Here is a 19,864-nt window from a genome sequence, read left to right on the forward strand (position 1 = left end):
GTAGACAGCAGGAAGGTCTCCCTTGAGCCTCTTCTTCCCCAGGCTAAGCAACCCCAGCTCCCTCAGCCTCTCCTCACAGGGCTGTGCTCCAGACCCCTCCCCAGCTTTGTTGCCTTTCTCTGGACATGTTCCAGCAACTCAACATCTTTCCTAAACTGAGGAGCCCAGACCTGGACACAGGACTCAAGGTGTGGCCTAAGCAGTGCTGAGCACAGGGGCAGAATGACCTCCCTGCTCCTGCTGGCCACACTGCTCCTGATCCAGGCCAGGATGCCATTGGCCTTCTTGGCCACATGGGCACACTGCTGCCTCATGTTCAGCCTACGATCAACCAGTACCCCCAGGTCCCTTTCTGCCTGGCTGCTCTCAGCCACTCTGACCCCAGCCTGTAGCACTGCGTTTTGCGGATGGCAAACACTGAAGAACAATGTATTAATCAGGGGGAAAACAGTTAATGCAGCCTCAGTTTTCTTGAGGATGACATTGCTATGTCATGAACAACATTATATATCTACAACTTGTGTTACTAAGTCAACTATGAGCACCAACATTCTATATCTACAACTCATGTAACTAAATTATTGCCTCCTCCATGACCTCAGGATACATTTTTTTCTTGAGAGATGAGGCAGATCCAGCACCTTGCACAAATTTCCCTGGTGGTTCTGAATTCTTCACCTGCAATTCAGCTGACCCCTTACTGTGAAGGTTTTGCCCTGTGATTTCATAGTAATTACAGGCTGAGGTCGTTGCTGGGTTGGGATAATACTGTCTGTTGCAGATTGTGCTCTTTTGGTGGCTCCAAATCCAGATCTGAGTATGTGAAGCTCCTGTGTGAGATGTGCTCAGTTATTGTCATGCAAGCAAAAAGGGATCTGAGCACACAGCTGACAAATTGGAGGCACTCTTGCTGTCAGCCTTTGACATCTGTGTGGCACCAGTGAACTTCCACAGATGGGACAAATGGTCACACAGAAGTCAAGCAATAGTAATAATAAATGAAGCAATAATAGAAAAAAAATAACCAATCCATTTTGAAAGTTGTTTTTTTATCAGCTCAAAAGAGAGCAGCCAAACAGAAAGGGTCCTGGGGGTACTGATTGACAGCCAGCTGAACATGAGCCAACAGTGTGCCCAGGTGACCAAGAAGTGCCAAGGGCATCCTGGCCTGCATCAGGAATAGTGTGGCCAGCAGGAGCAGGGAAGTCATTGTGCCCTGTGCTCAGCACTGGTTAGGCCACACCTTGAGCACTGTGTCCAGTTCTGGGCTCCTCAGTTTAAGAAGGACATTGAGACGCTTGAATGTGTCCAGAGAAGGGCAACAAGGCTGGGGAGGGGTCTGGAGCACAGCCCTGTGAGGAGAGGCTGAGGGAGCTGGGGTTGCTTAGCCTGGAGAAGAGGAGGCTCAGGGGAGATCTTATTGCTGTCTACAACTACCTGAAGGGAGGTTGTAGTCAGGAGGGGGTTGGTCTGTTCTCCAGGGCAACCAGCACCAGAACAAGAGAACACAGTCTCAAGCTGTGCCAGGGGAAGTTTAGGCTGGAGGTGAGGAGAAAGTTCTTCCCAGAGAGAGTCATTAGCCATTGGAATGTGCTGCCCAGGGAGGTGGTGGAGTCCCCATCCCTGGAGGTGTTCAAGAGGGGATTGGATGTGGCACTTGGTGCCATGGTTTAGTAGTCATGAGGTGTTGGGGGACAGGTTGGACTTGATGATCTTTGAGGTCTCTTCCAACCTTATTGATTCTATAAGATTTCAGAGACTCCTGCAGGGAGTCCAGTGCCAGGCTCCATGCATTTTGGCAACGTATTAGCACCTTTCTGTATTCAAGGGAGGCTGCCAGGATCAAATTTGCAGCAGATGCTTTTAACTTAATCCATGGAATTTTGCAGACAAAACAGACAAATTGCACAGACCTATGTGTGGTAGTTTCAGGCTTTGCCTTCAAAATTTTTCACAGCTCTTGAGCAGAAAGCAGCAAAAATGTAAATAAATCACTGCTGGGTGTAAAAAGGAAAACAAAGCCAATTCTAAACAATCCCATTGGAGAGATATCTACCATAAGATCTTGTTCCCAGAACAATTCTCCTCTTCTCTTCTTGTTTCTTCACTCTGGAGAGATCCTAACTTGCTTCTGCTTGACCTTGGCTGCGTTGTTTTGGTATTAACATTCCTCTCCTCCTTTTTCTCTTGTCCCTTCTTTTCTACAGGGGAGGGCAGAAAAGGAGAAGCTAGTTCCTTCCCTTGGTCTTTGACCAGGGTGGGTTTTGTGCTGTTTATTGATTGTAAATACCTGTAAATATTGTAAATCCTGGATGTTTTGTACATGTTCATTGCATTCCATTGTAGATTGTAGTTCTGCTTGTAAATACAGCTTTCATTTGCTTCCAGCTGGGCTGGGCTAGCAAGGTTAATGCTGGGGGGTGGGAGGGAATTTCCACTTACCACACTATGTCAGTGTGCCAGTGCAAAGCCATGTCCTGTCTGTGTGTGGGTTCTGCTGAGCAGTTAAAGAGAGCTGGTGAAATCACAGTATCACAAAGGTTGGAAAAGACCTCAAAGATCATCAAGTCCAACCTGTCACTCAACACCTCATGACTAGACCATGGCACGAAGTGCCACATCCAATCCCCTCTTGAACACCTCCAGGGATGGTGACTCCACCACGTCCCTGGGCAGCACATTCCAATGACAAATTACTCTCTCAGTGAAGAACTTTCTCATCACCTCCAGCCTAAACTTCCCCTGGCACAGCTTGAGACTGTGTCCTCTTGTTCTGGTGCTGGTTGCTAGAGAGAAGAGACCAACCCCTTCCTGGCTACATAAGGTCACCCCTGAGCCTCCTCTTCTCCAGGCTAAACAACCCCAGCTCCCTCAGCCTCTCCTCATAGGGCTTGTAAATGTGCATTCCTTGTGCCTTCACTCCATGCCATACCTGTGAACTGAAGATGGAAACCTCAAGATGATAAAGCAAGAAAACACCCCAGCCCTGAGCCTGCTGAACCTCTGTTGTGGTGACTTCCTGCATCACTCACCCCGTCACAGAAACTCCTTTGAGCTCAGTGTTGACCCCCTAAAGAATCAAATTACAATTCAGACCTGCAGTGCTACTATACCTCTTAAACATGCAGTGCTCCTATTTTTCTTATCTTTGATCTTCACCATACAAAGCAATTTTGAACCTATCCTGAGTGGACCTGTTCTCAGCAAACTTTGCAGCTCTTGCACTGGTGGGGAGCTCTGAGTGCCAGGAGCAGCAACTGGCTTGTAAGTGCTGAGTAAATCACTGTGCCTGTGATACTTATCAGTGAGCTAGAGCTGAGGTTGCTCTGCAGAATCTTATCTGAAAGAGCCCTTTCTAACAGCTTTATTAAATACTGCAGGAGAGTGACAGTTCTCCCAACTGGCAGCCATAACAACTGAGCCACAAGCAGATGCCAAGAGTCAGGTCACAGCAGCGATTACATTTGGCAGGATAGGTTGCTGAAATGCTTCTAGTCATTGAATTTCTTCTTTTAAACCCCTTTCTTTCCTCTGCCATAATGAGTTTTGCAAACATATATAAAAGATGGAACCGAGACAGCTTGTAACATATTGACTGGGTTAAGCAGGTCTGCCTAGAAGGGTTTTAGGTAGGAAAGTGATACTGAAAGCAATCCTGGACCCTGGCTGCTCACTCCTAATTGATTTACATAAATGTTTATGTGACTCTGATTTGATAAACATTACATGCAACGTTAAGGGATTTGCAGAACAGGTTTTTACAGCTTTCCATTTGGTCTCCATTTATCAGCAGAGACAGAGATCAGACAGAAAAAAGCCAGAAGGAGAGGCAAAGAAGGACCAGGAGATCTGATGTCAGGGGTACTAAACATCAGATTAAGTTTATAATTTCAGGTGGGCTGTTATTAGAGGTTTCTAGGCTCTCCAGTACCACAGAGACATGGACACAATGGAGGGAGACCAGCAAAGAGCAAGAAAGTTGATGAAGGAACTGGACCATCCAGTCCAGCTGGCACTCTTCAGCTTGGGGGTGCATTATTAATGTGTACAGACATCTGACGGAAGGCAGGTGAGAAGATAGTTCAATCCAGTGGCAGGACAAGAAGGAATAGAAAGAAAAATAACCAAACACAAAAATTTCCATTGAAACATATGAACAATTGGGGGTTTATGATGAGAGTGGTCAAACATGGGACCAGGTTGCCCAGAATGCTCATGGAGGTACTCAAAACCCAACTGGACATGGCCTTGAGAAATCTCTTCTGGTCAGACGTGAGAACAGGTTGCCCAGAGAGCTCATGGAGCTATCACAGTATCAGTCAGGGTTGGAAGGGACCACAAGGATCATCTAGTTCCAACACCCCTGCCATGGGCAGGGACACCCCACACTAGATCAGCCTGGCCAGAGACTCATCCAGCTTCGTCTTAAACACCCCCAGGGACAGGGCCTCGACCACCTCCCTGGACAACCCATTCCAGGGCTTCACCACTCTCATGGTGAAGAACTTCCTCCTCACCTCCAGCCTGAATCTCCCCACCTCCAGCTTCATTCCATTCTCCCTAGTCCTATCACTACCTGAGATCCTGAGAAGTCCCTCCCCAGCCTCAAAACCCAACTGGACATGGCCTTGAGAAACCTCTTCAGTCCCTCCCTGTTTTGAGCAGGGGGCTGGACAAGACGAGCCCTAGAGCTCCCTTCCACCCTTCTGTGGTTCTGTTTGGGGGTCTGAGTAGCAATAAACAGCGGCACCCTCATGACTCCCACCACCCAAAAGGGTGGACCTGTAGCAAGATACTAAAGGCTCAAAAGATGTTTGCTCCTTTCTTGGCTCTGCAGATTGATTTGGTGGCACACAAAAGACGTCAATTATTCCCCATTCACGACTGTTGAGCACCGTGGCAGCGCTGCTGGGACTGATGTTTTTACTTCTGAGCGTGGTGGGGGTGTCCATATGCTAATGACAATTTCCTCCACCTGGGCATAATTGTCATTATTAATAGTGGCACAAATGAAATGCTAATTCTTGCTAATAGATTAAACCCTGAAGTGCCTGAAGAGCAGAGCTGCTCCCATAAAAGCGCTTGGGTTGTTGCTTTGTAATTTGATGGCCCACGGAAGTGCAGGAACATATCTTATGGCTTTACAAATCTGTGATAATTTCCTTCAACTTTCACTTTTATTGCCTTGTCATTAAATTCACATTGAGTTCTTAAAGCAAAAAATGTTTAAAACAGATGTGGCTGTTAAAGTTACAATATGAATTTTACAACCCTAAATTTTATGACACTGAAGAAAGAAAAAGGGGGGGAAAGAAAAAGGAAGGGAAAAAAAAAAGGAAGGGAAAAAAAAAAGGAAGGGAAAAAAAAAAAGGAAGGGAAAAAAAAAAGGAAGGGAAAAAAAAAAGGAAGGGAAAAAAAAAAGGAAGGGAAAAAAAAAAGGAAGGGAAAAAAAAAAATCAGCTACCACCAAAGTCAGAGACAAGAATGGAAGCAGAAGGCAGCAATAAGGGTGAGAGAGAGAGTCCCCAAAACCTTGAGCTAACAGACTAACTGTGTGACTCAGTGATCAGAATGAAAATTAGCCAGGAATTATCAGGAGTGAACAGCAAGCAAATGGGGGGGGGGGGGGGGGGGGGGGGGGAAGGAAGTAAAGCTTTATTGTCTTAATTCCACTTCTGTCCTGTATCAGTTTCCTCCATGGATCTACCTTACAGGGCCTAAGCAGCTCAGTGCAGTGATCCACGCAGTGTCCTTCAAGCAGTCCTAGGGCAGGGATTCATTCTAACAGAAGTGATCATTTACACGATGCTGGGAGAGGAAAGCCAACTTCCATTTCACCTGATCATATAAAACCTGCTCTCTGATTTCCTCTATGGGTAGAAGAGGCAGACAGAAATGCAGACGTGGTCTCTGCATCGCAGAACAACTCATAACCAGTGCAGAAATGACCTCTTGCAGTTTGTTATCCCACACAAGATGTTTTCTGATCTTTTAGCTGAATGGCTCCCTGCTAATCCCTCATTTCCTGGATTTAAGGCTGTGTACCACAACTCTGCACCAATGTGTCCGTGTTTCCTTTGCTCCCTTTCACCAAGAAACATCTTCTCATGTTGAATATTCTTCTCAGGTCAGGCTCAGCAGGATTACATCATGAGTATCCCAAGTGTGAAAGGTAAAAAACTGATTTTGGCCCTACTTCTTGTGTTATCTTTCTTTCAGTTGTTGGATTTTGTTTTCTTTACTCTTCCAGGTCTACAGATCTCTAAAGATTTGCTCCTCCTAGCAGCTTTTCCAAGACAACTCATATCAGTGGCCTTCTGCTAAATTTGAGGTCTGTATCTTTCAGATATGGGCTGGCTTTCTCTATGTGCAATAAACCCTCCAGACTTTGGTTTGAAAGCTATCCTTTTGCTGTTAAGTTCTACACCCCTCAGCTTTGCAGTCAGTTAAAATATCTTTAGGGAGAGTTCACAGCTGATGCTCAGGGAAAGTGGAAAGCCCAGACGAAAACAGTCCTCAGTGAGACTGCAGCTCCTCATGTGAAGCTTTCCTGCTGGGTTTCAGTGGAATGTGTCTTTAAGGACTGGTATCACTCAACCCATGCAATCAGCATGCTGAAAAGATGTCTTTATTTACATACTCTCTGGCTTTAGTTGGCTTAATGATGTTCTTTAACTCAGTCTCACCCAAAAGAGCATCTGAGCAGCACTTGGGTTGGCAGAGGTGGCTCTGCACCACACTGCTCTGGGTTTTTTCTCTCTTAACTCCAACTCTCCTGCAAGCAAGCTCCAGTGACTTTATTGTTCACCCTGTTCTTGCTCGTGTGTTGCTAAGGACTTTGAAGCATTGTGCTGGCCCTTGATTTACTGCTTTTCCTCCCATGCACTTCACAGCAACTTCCTCATGTTTGCTATTCCCATAATACCAAGCACGTCCTAGAAAACACAGCTCTGTCACTCAGCCACATCATGACGTATGCTTTTGGCTTCAGCAGAGAGAGAGAGGAAAAAAAACCAAACCCTTTTCCTCTTTTCTTCCAGTCATCCTGAGCTGCAGCTCCTCTTCAGCAGCAGCCACATTACCTCACGGTTCCAGCAGCCGTCCCTCAGATCTCCCCCTTCCCTCGTGACTGATCTCAACGCTGGCCAGGTAACTTTCCATATTAGCAGCTAATCTCTCTGCTCCCATATGGCTGGGGTCAGTCATCATTTCCATGACTTATTTGTTTCAATATCCGTAAAAAGTGAGGAAGTCTTTGGCATCAAGCAGCTTTTAAATGATGTCAGGGGTCAGCCCTGTCTTTGTTCCAGCCCCGTGAACGTTCCCCCGTGCCTGGGCTCACCTCTGAAAGCTGCCCCTGTCGTGAGCGAGGGGGTAACGCAGGTGTCCTGCTTTCTGATTTAATTTACCGCAGACCTTATTACATCCATCACAGCTCAGTTCAAAACGATACGGTCCCTTTTCTATCAGCCAAGTTGGAGGTGTCTGAGAAATGTCTAAGGTAGGAGGGGAAGTCTGGGGCTTGCAGGGAAATCTGATCAAACACTGCCTCCGTTTCCAGCATTGCAATGTCAGCAAGTCTCAAACCTCTCTCAAAAGCCGTGTCACCCGTGCAAGGTCACAAAGGCAAGAGAGAGGAAAAGGCAAAATGATCTTTAACAAAGCTCAGAGGTCTGAGTTTCCAGAAAGCAGAAGCTGCATTGCCCACAGGAGGTGTGTAGCTCACTCTGACACCTATCAGACCATTTTGCTCAGATCTCTTAAACTACTTCTTGGTTTTAAATTGTTTTCCTATAATTCCTCCCCCGTTGCTGGGTCAGACCTGCAAGCAAAGCAAATACATCTGCCAGCATCTTGGCTCTTCTGCTATTGGGACATGTTCAGAGTGGGACTGAGTATCTCTGGTTAATGCTAATGCTCAGTTAGTGTCCTAATGCTCTCAGGAACAGTAGCAAGGAGAAAGCCTTATGTAAAGCATTTAGAGACTGGCAGGAGAAGGTGATCTAACCTGACTCTTAATATTTCACTTTCTCTAATTTATTGTAGCTAATTTCAGACTCTTCTAGGGTCCAGAAAAGGGCAATGAGGCTGGTGTAGGCTCTGGAGAACAGGGCTGGAACAGCTGAAGGAACTGGGGTTGTTTAGTCCAGAGAAGAGAAGTCTGAGGACAGACCTCCTTACTCTCTACAGCTCCCTGAAAGGAGGTTGGAGTGAGGTGGCAGTTGGTCTTTTCTCTCAAGTAACAAGTGATAGGAGGAGAGGAAATGGCCTTAAGTTGCTCCAGGAGAGGGCTAAACCGGATATTAGGAAAAATGTCTTTACTGAAAGAGTGGTCAGGCATTGGAACAGGCTGCCTAGGGTGGTGGTGGAGTCACCATCCCTGGAGGTGCTCAAAATACACACAGAAATGGCACTTTGAGACATGGTTTGGTGGGCATAGTGGTGTGGGGCTGATGGCTGGACTTGATGATCTTAGAGGGTTTTCCACCTTAGTGATTATATGATTCCGTGACAGTGTTAACTTCATTTGAAAAGACAGAGCTCCCTCCGGTTTGGAGAGCCTCATGAACAACATATAAAGTCATCAATATGTATATACTGAAAGGCTGAAATAGCCTCTGGATGTTTAGCAGTCCAGCAGTAGCTGGCATGTAGCTTCAGAAAAGGTATTTCTGTGCTGAAAGCATCCCTATCAGCTCCCATTCACAAATAGTTTGGACATGATATAATAGCAAAGCTGCTCCAGAGCAGGCAGCCCCCAGATTTCACAGATGTGCTGTGCAGCTGGCTGCCACCCAAGCCCCAACAGGCTCCAGCTAGAGCAGAGCAAAGAGGTTGCACCCAGAAAGTCTGAACAGCTCCTCCCTAGGATGGCAGAGAGCAGAGTATGAGCTGCATTTGTCAGCGCTGACCTGCTTGTTTCCATCAGCAACAAAAATAGATGGGACATCATCCACAGGTAACACCAGCTGGAGGGTCCTCAGAGGTAGCACTACATTTCCTTTTGTGCTTAGGGAAAAGGAATGCACAGCAGAACAACAAGGATACATTCCACTTGCTGTTTCAAGACATATTCAAGAGCTAATTAAGGCTCTTCTGGTCTCAAGCCCACTACACAAGGATGCAAAACAGGTGGAGGAGCAGGAGACTTGTGTGAGGTTTTTATGGCATCAGGCAGCTCCAGGTGTTGCTATTTAGATCCTGACATCCTGACCCACCTGGGTGATGCCTCTGAAGCTCAGAAATGCTGTAAAAATAACAAACTCACACAGATTTCACTGAGAAGTTCTTACCTCTTCCTGTCTTTCCAGTAAGGGCTTGATGTTTGGTGGTATGGCAATCAGCACAGTGTCTGGATCTTTTGCAGTCCTTGGTGTGACTACACTGCCTGTGTCTGACTAATGCCAGCAGTGCAGAAATGCCAGTCTGCAAACATTCCTTGGAGTCTGCTGGAAGCCAAGTAGCTGTCTTCTCTCTTAGCTGTGAAAGGAGGCTACTCACAGCACTGATGCAAAGCTGAAATAATTAATTTTGAGAAGCATTCAACTGTGATGGTGATACCACCACGGAAATGTACCTCAGTTAATGAGCTGTCATATTCCAGCAGCATTTAAATAATGTGCAGTACAAAACATCTGGGACCAGGTATTGAAAGGGGATATAAAAATCCTGAACAGGCAGTGAGCATCCAGTGGGTGAAGCAGTGCAGGGTAATGCAGTTAGCATCTAACTGAATCAAGCACAGGGTGGGGGAAAGGCTGTGTTAAAGTGACAACGTCAGCTCTTGATTACCTTCATTTTCAGATGGGTCTTGCACATCACAGAATCACAGAAACATTCATGCTGGTAAAAAACCCTCAGGATCACCAAATCCAACCCATAACCCTACTCTACAAGGTTCACCCCTAAACCACCTCCCCAAGCACCACATCCAAGCCACCTTTAAACACAACCAGGGTTGGTGCCTCAAGCACCTCCCTGGGCAGCACATTCCAATTCCTGCACTAGACCCTGCAGCTCCCAGGGTCTTCTTTAAGAGGTTAGTTTGTAGGTGGGAGGTACTTCAGCAGCTTCAGCAGGCTCACTGTCTGCTGTCTTTGTGTGAGCTCTTTCAGCCCTATACCTGCACCAGACATTATTCTGTAGGTCAGGTGAGAACCTCAGAAATATCCACGGCACTCCACTGCCTTCGTGAGTTTAAACAGGCAAATTCAGCGAGCTTGGATGTGTACAGCTGAGCCCTCCCTGTGCTGACTCTCCATTGTTTTGGTTCTTTCAGGCTAACAGAAGTAAAAATCAGTAAAAACTTATTTTTGGCAGCAGAGGCAGTGGGCACTGCCTGAATGCAGAAAAGCAGCAGATGAGCTGAAGCGTTTCCCTTCTTACATGCTCATTTTGCGTGGTGAACTCCACTCTAAGCCAAAGAACACGCTAAAGAAAATAAAGCCTGAATATATCCTTCCCACATTTGCAAACCACTAGCATCAGAATATTTTTTGAGCATCCTAACTATTCACCACTTTTTGGCAACAACTCTATCTCAGTCACCATCTCCAATGCCAAGTTTATTTTTAAAGAGCAGTCCAGTTCCTGCTCCTTCAGGTTTATGCGGACAGCTGTTTTGTTTTGCTCTTCCCGTGCTATGAAAAATCTGTCATTCAGTATTTAATTCTAGCACCCTAACTGCCTCTCTTGGGACAGCAGAAGAGCCTCCAACAAATATGAAGCCATCAAGATCCTCAAGCAGGATGAAAAAAACAACAGCCAAAGTGAAGGCTAAAGCAAAACAGCAGGTCAGGAAGCTCAAAGGGTTGCAGCGTTGATTTCTTTGGCACAAAAAGCACTGGGTTAGTCTCGTCCCAACTCCGATTTAAATGGAATTATCCTGAGGTAAAAATGAAGGAATGCAGTGGTGAATCAGGCTCCTTGTCTCGGGTTAGCGCAGAGCTGGGAGGAAGGCACTGGGCTGTGGGTGATGCAAGGTGTAAATGAACAACACGCGTGAGCGAGGCTTGATGTGTTCCTTATGCTGCTCGCTAAACTGTGTCAGGGGTTGGCCTGCACAGCTCCATGCAAGACTTGTCTCTTTGGTAATAGAAAGGTTTGGCTGCTACTTTGAGATCTGAAACCACACAAATAGAGCCAAATGGTACAATAAGACCACCGTTTCTCTGGCAAAAACTGAAAGAAGCCACATTTAACTGTGAGTGTTTAAGGCTGCAAGCTTTTGTTTGGGAGCAGTTTGTCATCCTTCCTTCTAACCTGGCTGCCTGAAATCTGTATTTGATTTCTTTTTCCTCCCCATGTGAAGGTTTAAAGGCTGCTCCTGCTGCTGCTCCTTCCCTCCTCCTTGTTATCATAGAATCATATTGGAAAAGACCTCAAAGATCATCAAGTCCAACCTGTCACCCAAGACCTCATGACTACTAAACCATGGCACCAAGTGCCATGTCCAATCCCCTCTTGAAGCAAAGATGTTCCCTGCCCTGACTAACGTGCAGAGAGCAGGGGTCTGGCTGGCCAGTGGTGCAGACTGCAGAGCTTCGGGCAGGGTGCTCTGCTGTATTTGTAACCCTCAGGTTCACTGAGGGCAGGTGACTTAGCCTGACTTCAGGCTCTTCTAAACACTGCACTGCACCCCTTAGGTATCAGCACATGCAAAGGGCTCATCAGACAGTCTGGGCATCCTGAAACAGAAGGGCTAAACACTCATGGTTACAAGGCTGGTCAGTTAGACTCAGTTTTTTGTGGCTTTCTGTGCACATCAAGCATTTTTCAAGAGAGGGCCATAAGATAGGCAGAGGTCAGGAGAGAAACACCCACTGGAATGTGCAGAGCTGTTGCCCCAGTGCCACATTCGAAGCTCTCTTTAAAGCAACAGCTCTACTGGTGTGTTTACTGGATAAGGAGATATTATTTCAGTTGAAATCAATGAAGCATATTGAAAAATCACAGTTCTGAGGACAATCTATACCCTTAAAAGCTCAAAGAGCACATCATGACTGCTTTAAGCATCAATGGACCTATTCTTACAGCAGTGAGGGAACCTCCCTGTGATGTTGGAGCTGCTCTGTCAGATTTGGAGGGAATATGACCTGGGTGTACGCGAGACTCCCGGGGAGGCGAGTGACACTTCTGGAAGCAGCTTCCTGCCTTTCCAGGATACCTCTTCTGGAGATTTTCATATCTTGCTCCAATCTGCCTGCATTTTAAAGAGAAACTTAGCCGAGCAGGGGCTTCTCGCTGTGTTTCACAATACCTGGCACTGGCTGCTGCAACAGTGAGCACAAACGCCCTAAGAAAAACACCACTTCAGCCATAATTTCCTGTCTTTCTGTTTCTGCTTTTGGGGGTTATGCATACCATTACCTAGAGCTTAGCAGTGTTGTGAAAGATACTAACCAAGTGTAATGACTTGGGGAATTCAGCTCACTTTAGAGTTTCCAGAAATTCTTTTCCCTGAAGAAGTTTTTCCAGCTATTTTATGGGCACCAGAAGGACAAAAATCAGCTTGTCCAGACAGCAGCAGTGTGAGCTCTCTTTGGACTCTCACTGTCAAATGCAGAAGGCATCTGCTGGGCAGCTCTTGAAGTATGCAGGCCACAAGATTTCATCAAGGAAACTCAAGTTCATGTCCTCTTTTGCAAGAGGTATATTCCCCAAAAGGGCTGGGCACACCTCCAGAGAAAACTCGTCACTGCTGTGGAGCAAACTGGAGAGGGCAAATACTTCAAGTCAGGAAACATGCCCACGCTGCTCCTGCACTGCTTGGTGACCAGCAGTGCTGGGACCACAGCTTGTGCTTGAAGTTCTGCAAACTGGGGCACTGCAGTGGGGCATTGGAGCTGCTTTAGTATCCTCTGCTTGGCACCAGCCCATGCACAGCCCCTCGGTGGGTATTCTAAAAGCTCCAGAACGTCCCTAATAGCTGCCCAAAGTTGTAATAAGTATTCCTAGGATTTTTGCCCTTTTGTTAGATAACTTTGATTTGTAAATGTTTGTTAACCAGGGCACAAACTCATTCAGGAAGCCCATCCTGTGCCTCCAATGACACTGGGGTTGTACCAGCCCAAGGAGAATAATGATCAACAACTAAGGCAGGGAGGGAGACACAGGTTCTGTTATCTTTACTCACCTAAACTAGCACTTATGTGAAAGTAACTCCATGGAAGCTGATAGCTGCTGAATGAGGAAAAGATCAGCAATAAAATAATGTTCAAATAGCATGAGAACCCCTCTTTCTGTAATAACAAAACTGAATGTCAAGGGTGAGGATGATCTACACCAACAAGGAGCAGAGTGTGTTTCTTTTCAAAGGGAAAAAACATCTGCTCTGGGTTGTTGGTTTTTTTTTCCCTGAATGCTCTGAAAGTAGCTGGGTTTGCCTCAGGAGGTAGAAAAGGCTTCACTCCTTTAGTAATGCCTTCATTTTTCTTCTGACCCCTTGGATCATTTAATTGGGCGCCTCTTAAAGGCAGCATGTAGGTAAACTGCATGCATAATTAGCCAGCTGGGTCCCCTGCCAAGAGTGTGTCATTCAGTATCTGTGAGTGCCAGCAGGGTCAGGCATGACACATGGTGCAGTTCTGAAAAGCAAACAACCTTGAGGTCTTGTCCATAAAACATGGAACACACTCAGGGCTGTCTCAGGCTCTTTCAGCAGTTTCTCATGCATGACCAGAGGTGTGGATTTTATGTGCAACTCATAAAGAAAACTCTCCCATTTGCACGCCACAAGCACTAGCAGGTGATGGCTCAGGGTAGCAGAGGAGGTGAAAAAACATTGGCAAAGACATCGAACTGCTTCTGCGTGTAAAGGACAGAGCAGGCATCAGCTGCCATGTGGTGGCTTAAGGAGCCAAGCAGCAAGTCTGAAATATGGTTGGGAATCACTACTTCGTGTCCCAGCAGGACTAGCTCAGCCCCCCTGGGAGGTGAACTTTTAGGAATCTGCTTGTAAGTGCATTTTAAGTGGCAGGAAATAACCCTGGCAGGGTCCACCCTTCACTTTCAGTGCAAATGTGAAACTTTGTACACCTTCCAGACAGTTGCTGGTGCCCTGGTTGGGCAGCTGCTGGCACAAAGTCCCGGGTGCATTTTGCAGCAGGCTGTGCGTAAAGGAGATGCTCTAGGCATCTCTGCAGCCACCTGAAAAGCACTCACAGCACCAGAGCTGCACTGTGTTGTGTTTCTGCCTTTGCTGGAAGTCATCAGGCACCATTGGGTCTGCAGCAACAAGACACAGCTTATCCAGAGGCTTATCCCAAACTGATGAGCAGTGAGGCTATTTCCTAGCCACAGCAGAGTAATTTGATGGGTTTTATACCCATCACTTCCATCAAGTCACTCTTACCTGAAACCTCTGCCTTGCCTGCAGTTCATTTCCTTTCAAAATCCAGATGAGACTCACACACACAATAAAGCTCTACCTGCCCACGCACAGTGAGGAGCCATCAGACAGCATCTGCTTCAAGGGGCTCCTGTCTCCATCAGTCACCTCTGCTCTTCCCCAGGCTCAGATGTAACTCAGCCACCAGTTACCTGCTCCTTTGAGGGTGTATGGCCAAGTCTGGTTTTGTTAAAGAAATGCTTGTTTTGATGAGGACTTTCCCACTTCTTGTGGGAGACAAAACATGGGAAGCAGTCAAAAAGCCAGTGATGAGGACATTCATACCCCAGTCATGACTGCCCCAAAGCCAAGACCCAGACATGGACCTCAAGCACTCACTTTGTACCTCCTTGCTGTCTCACAACCTCCTCTGCAAAACACCCCCTGAATGACAAAGGATGAGCAGGGAATGTCTGAAGGATTTGGGTATCTCAGGATGCCCACATTGCCTCTTACCACTGATGTTTCCTTACTGTGGACACTTCATAGGCCACTGCTTTGATTTGTTGAGGCACAGGCAAACTTGCACGTTCCAAATACACAGATCTGCAAAATTAAGGACTTTGTATTTCTTAGTATTTGAATCTTTCAGAGTCCTGACTTCTAAGCTCTTCTCCACGAGAAGCAAAGCTTGTAGCTGGTCTGTGGGCTTGCTTATGTAAGGTAGGAGGGAATGCTGACAAATTCCTGGATTCCAGAAAGTGGAGGTTTCAGCAGCACACCCAGTACTGTGCAACTCTTAACAGTCATAAGACTTTGATGTTTTCAATGATGGATTTTTCCACCACTTCCACTGGAGACTGCTCCATAACATGTCCCTGGATCCTCATGCTGCTGTTACTCAGCAGTTTTGTGTTTTCACTATAAAACCACTCCTTTTGTACCATTCTTGACGTCCCATACAGAGGAAAGGCAAAGTTTGGAGGTCTCTCAGTTCTCCACAACGCTGGGGGACATGAGATTAATACACTTCTGTGGTCCAGCGGAGGTTATCACATGATTATCCCCAGGAAATGAAAGTGGCCAGCACTTTTACACACTTAGAAACATATACCCAAAATCAGCATTCAAAAAAACCCCCCACCCCAACGCTCTCCAATCTTCTTGTTTAACAAAGAAGATATTGTTTGGAAGATAGAAAACAAATCAATTTTCTGCTATGACCTCATTAAAATTGGATTTAGGTCCCAACGCAGAAGAATTTTAGAACAACACTAGTCTCTTGCCCTTAAATCTCCATCTATTGAAGCCAGTCTATTTATTAATTCCCCTGCCAGAAAGCATATTTTGACTGGCCTGCAAGCTGAGCAGACAGTCTCTCCCCAGAAGCTCACACATGAGGGCCATTTCCTCGTTCACTTCTGCTCAGCAAAGAGGGTGTTCCCAACCCTATCACTTTTAATCAAAGCACCCTTGCCTCAGACACAATCGCTCACATTGACGGGGAGCTGGGGACTGAGCCCTGCCCGAGAACACAAAGCAAGGAGAGGGCAGCGCCTCTTATCTGCAGCGAGCGGAGCTCAGCCACAACCTGTTCTCTTCTCACCGTACAGCAAAGCCAGTGTGCGCTCGGCACAGCCAGAGATCCTCATCTTGTAATTTTTAATACAAGACATATCCAGCCGGAGGGAACAAATTACTCTTCTGTGTTCAGCATGCTTCAGTGCCTTCAGAGGGCTGTGCTTGAGAAACACAGTTACTTTGCTTGGCAGGAACAGCCTCTGAAAACAAAGGAGAAGGCTCTCTGCGATCAGAGTCAAGTTCATCCCAAAAGCAACAAAAGAAAGCAGTTCGGGAAGCCGGACATGCTCTGGTGGAAAATTGTCAAGACACGAGTTTCCTTTCTAAGTGGCACTGTGCAGCAAATTGCTTTCTGTGCAATCCCAAAGCATGTCTTTAAAAAAAAACAAATAACCACAACAGTTGGCAATTGGCAGGACGTTGTATCCCAGCTTTCCCGTTGGGAACCTGGAGCCGAGTACAGGGGAGCTCCTTCTCTTCCCTCTCCCTGATGTTAAAATCTCAGCCCTTCAGGACAGGCACTATTTTCTCATGTGAAAGGAAAAGGGGATCTCAAATGCTACTGAAACAAAAATCCCTCTGAGAGATGCGAAGCGCGTGGATGCCTATAAATAAGGCAGAGTGGGCTCTCTGGCTGAGACCCTCCTGCAGCTGTGCCAGCCACCTGGGCACTAAATCATCACACCCTCAAAAACACCACCCCACAGCAGAGATACGACTGTAAGAATCATGAGATGTTAAAAGTTACAAGGTTTGAGAGATCTGCTTTGTTTTGTTGAGCACGAGTGGAAAGCAGTTAAAACTACAAACTGAATCACAGAATTGTCAGGGCTGGAAGGGACCTCAAGGCTCAGCCAGTTCCAACCCCCCTGCCATGGCCAGGGACACCTCACGCTACAGCAGGGTGCTCAGAGCCACATCCAGCCCGGCCTTCAAAACCTCCAGGGATGAGGCTTCCACCACCTCCCTGGGCAGCCTGCTCCAGTGTCTCACCACCCTCATGGGGAAGAACTTCTTCCTGACATCCAATCTGAATCTACCCACTTCTAATTTTGCTCCATTCCTCCTGTTTCTATCACTACCCAACCTGAAAATAGAATAGAATAGAATAAACCAGGTTGGAAGAGACCTTCAAGATCATCGCGTCCAATCCATCAACCAATCCAATCCACCTAAACAAATAACCCATGGCACCAAGCACCCCATCAAGTCTCCTCCTGAACACCTCCAATGATGGTGACTCCATCACCTCCCCAGGCAGCCCATTCCAATGGGCAATCACACTCTCTATATAGAACTTCTTCCTAACATCCAGCCTAAACCTCCCCTGGTGCAGCCTGAGACTGTGTCCTCTTGTTCTGGTACTGGCTGCCTGGGAGAAGAGACCAACCTCTGCCTGTCTACAACCTCCCTTCAGGTAGTTGTAGACAGCAATAAGGTCACCCCTGAGTCTCTTCCTCTCCAGGCTAAGCAGCCCCAGCTCCCTGAGCCTCTCCTCATAGGGCTTGTGTTCCAAACCCCTCACCAACTTCATTGCCCTTCTCTGGACTCGTTCCAGCAAGTCAACCTCCTTCGTAAACTGAGGAGCCCAGAACTGGACACAGGACTCGAGGTGCAGCCTAACCAGTGCAGTGTACAGGGGCAGAATGACCTCCCACACAGTCCCTGATGCAGGCCAGGATGCCATTGGCCCTCTTGGCTGCCTGGGCACACTGCAACCTGACTTATTCTGTCACCAAAAATAAAAAATAATAAAAACAAAAAGGAAAGCCATTTTGGGGCAATTGCCTGTCTCCAGAAACAAAAACCCACAAGGAGTACATTTGTTTTACTGAGCTAGGGCATGGGGTTCTTTTCAGTGCTTGACAAATGCCATCAAATGCTCCTTTTTGAATTTCCTTTGTCTGATGTTTCGCTGCACAAAGATTTCTACAGGGCTGCAAATGTCAAACAGGGAGAAGGTCTCTGCCTCTCTGACTGCAGTGCTTCTGCTCCTTTTGTGTAATACTCCTCATAAGAACCTTGGTCAAAAAAAATCTAGTGACCAGGGCTGCCCCTTTCCTGTCCCTCAGGAAGGTTCCCAGATATGATAGAATTCTCTTCCCACTTTATATGGTCCAAATGACAGCATCAAAATGCTGCTGCTCTATTCTATACCCACTCCAAAAATCACTTCACGTTTTGGCAACTGAACATTTTTGTTTTCCACCTCTGCTGGCAGGGCAGGAGGGTTTCCAGTTTCTTACAAAGAACAATATGGCTTGGAAGGAGCACAAAAAGAGAAAGAAAATGTAGAAAAGACAAGAAAAAAGAAAATAAAAGTGATATTGCCTTGCGTGGAGGATGTAAATGGTGTTTATTTATCCCCTCAGGCCAAACTATAGCCCCATTTTCTCTTTAAAATGTAACCTAAATGTAATCTAAATGCCTCTCTTCCCAAACAGTTATGCAGCTTTGGGAACAATGCAGGCTGTATTTTCCAGTTTACAAGTAATAAAGTGTAACTTGCAGGAAGGAAAGCCAAGATAAAGTATCCTGTCATCTTTCCATACAGTGGCTGCTACATTAATCTGCAAAACTAAGTTTGCAAAACCATGCACAGCCATTGAAAGGAGGTTTGGAGTGCACACAACTGCATGGGTAACGAGGACACGTTTGTTTGCTAGCTCGTGGGCAGACTTCTCTCCAAGCACAACGCTTGTCAGTCTCCCCTGAACATCTGAATGCACAGACAAATGCTCTCAAGTCTCTTCCTTCCTAACAATTGTCATGACAACAAAGAAAAACCATATGCAAAGGGTTACATGCACAGAGCCTATTAGCACAGCCCAACAACAACAACAAAAATCCTGCACAACCAGTGCCCATGCTCCCTGCAGGGAATCTGATTCGGTCCGGTGTATAACTAAATCCCCCGACGCTCCGGTTTTATGGTGGTGTGATGTAGTGGTAAATCAGGGCCACGCTGACGATCTAAATCAGAATAACCAGCATGTTTTTCATTTCAGAAAGGGGGAAAAAAAAATAAAAAGAAGAAGAAAGAAAAAGAAGTTTGCAAGAGAAAGTTTGCCAGTTTCAGCACTTCCTGGCCGCCAAGAACATTTGCTGAAAATCAATGGTCTGTCCAAAACCTAATGTGAGCAGAAATTGCAGTGCAGCTGTTCAGAATCTATACTGCTTCCTAGGCAAAGTTTCTAAGCCCTTTCAGTCCTTTAGAATAATAAAAGTGATTAATGGTCTGGAGCACTGTGAACCAAGTGTTTTGAAGTGTAACCTGCTACTTGTAATGCACTCAATATTTCTGATCTGTATTGTACTGGCACACGGGGCCTCTGGAAGTTAATGTTAGAACAGGCCGTGTTTGAAATGAATGAAGAGAGGCTCCTGCAGTCTGGCAGCAAAACCATTTTCTTCCAAACCAAGACATTATTTTCCATCACTTTGTAAAGACAGAAGTGGCTGTAAATATAGAAATATCTATCATTTTATACAAAGATATACTCTTAAGAGAGAGATGTGGGTGCCACACAGTATTTTATCAGCGAAGTGATCTGTCTCACTCAGTGCAAGGGTTTGCTGTAAACGAACCTCAGCTTGTTTTGGAGAAACATGAAAGTGTTTGGTCTTCTTAGAAACTGTGTGCAGCAGAAAGTGGCTCAAAAGCTTCATGGAACATATTCCTGCCGCATTCCTGCCCCTCTTGTGTGCTGCCCCAGCCATAAGCACAACCCTTAGAGGCAGCTGGATCTACGTCAAGAGCTGGTGGACTCACCTAAGCAATAAAATCCAGTGAGGCACAGTAAGATGCTGGTGACCAGCACATAGCAGGCACCTGCACTGTACAGCTGCCCAGGTCACCATGGAGCACTTTGGTTTCCACCAAGCCAGTCTGCAGCTGCGACATGCCTGACCCCCAGGTCTGCTTGCACAGAGGCTGCAGTTGCACAACCACCT

At 46.4% G+C, this 19,864-nt stretch overlaps 1 protein-coding gene across 1 annotated transcript in view; it reads left to right on the top strand.

Moving 5' to 3' along the window:
• The first annotated feature begins 7,076 nt into the window (after positions 1-7,076).
• The window catches only part of EYA2 (EYA transcriptional coactivator and phosphatase 2), a 120,344-nt gene continuing 107,556 nt past the window's right edge, over positions 7,077-19,864 (top strand). The window contains exon 1 of the mRNA XM_068149815.1: positions 7,077-7,149. The gene's annotated coding sequence lies outside the window, so the exon portion shown is untranslated. The remainder of the gene's footprint in view (positions 7,150-19,864) is intronic.

Source organism: Melanerpes formicivorus, unplaced genomic scaffold, assembly GCF_026170545.1.
Source record: "Melanerpes formicivorus ecotype bairdi unplaced genomic scaffold, bMelFor1.0.p_v2 SCAF_19, whole genome shotgun sequence".
Taxonomy (NCBI): Eukaryota; Metazoa; Chordata; class Aves; order Piciformes; family Picidae; genus Melanerpes; species Melanerpes formicivorus.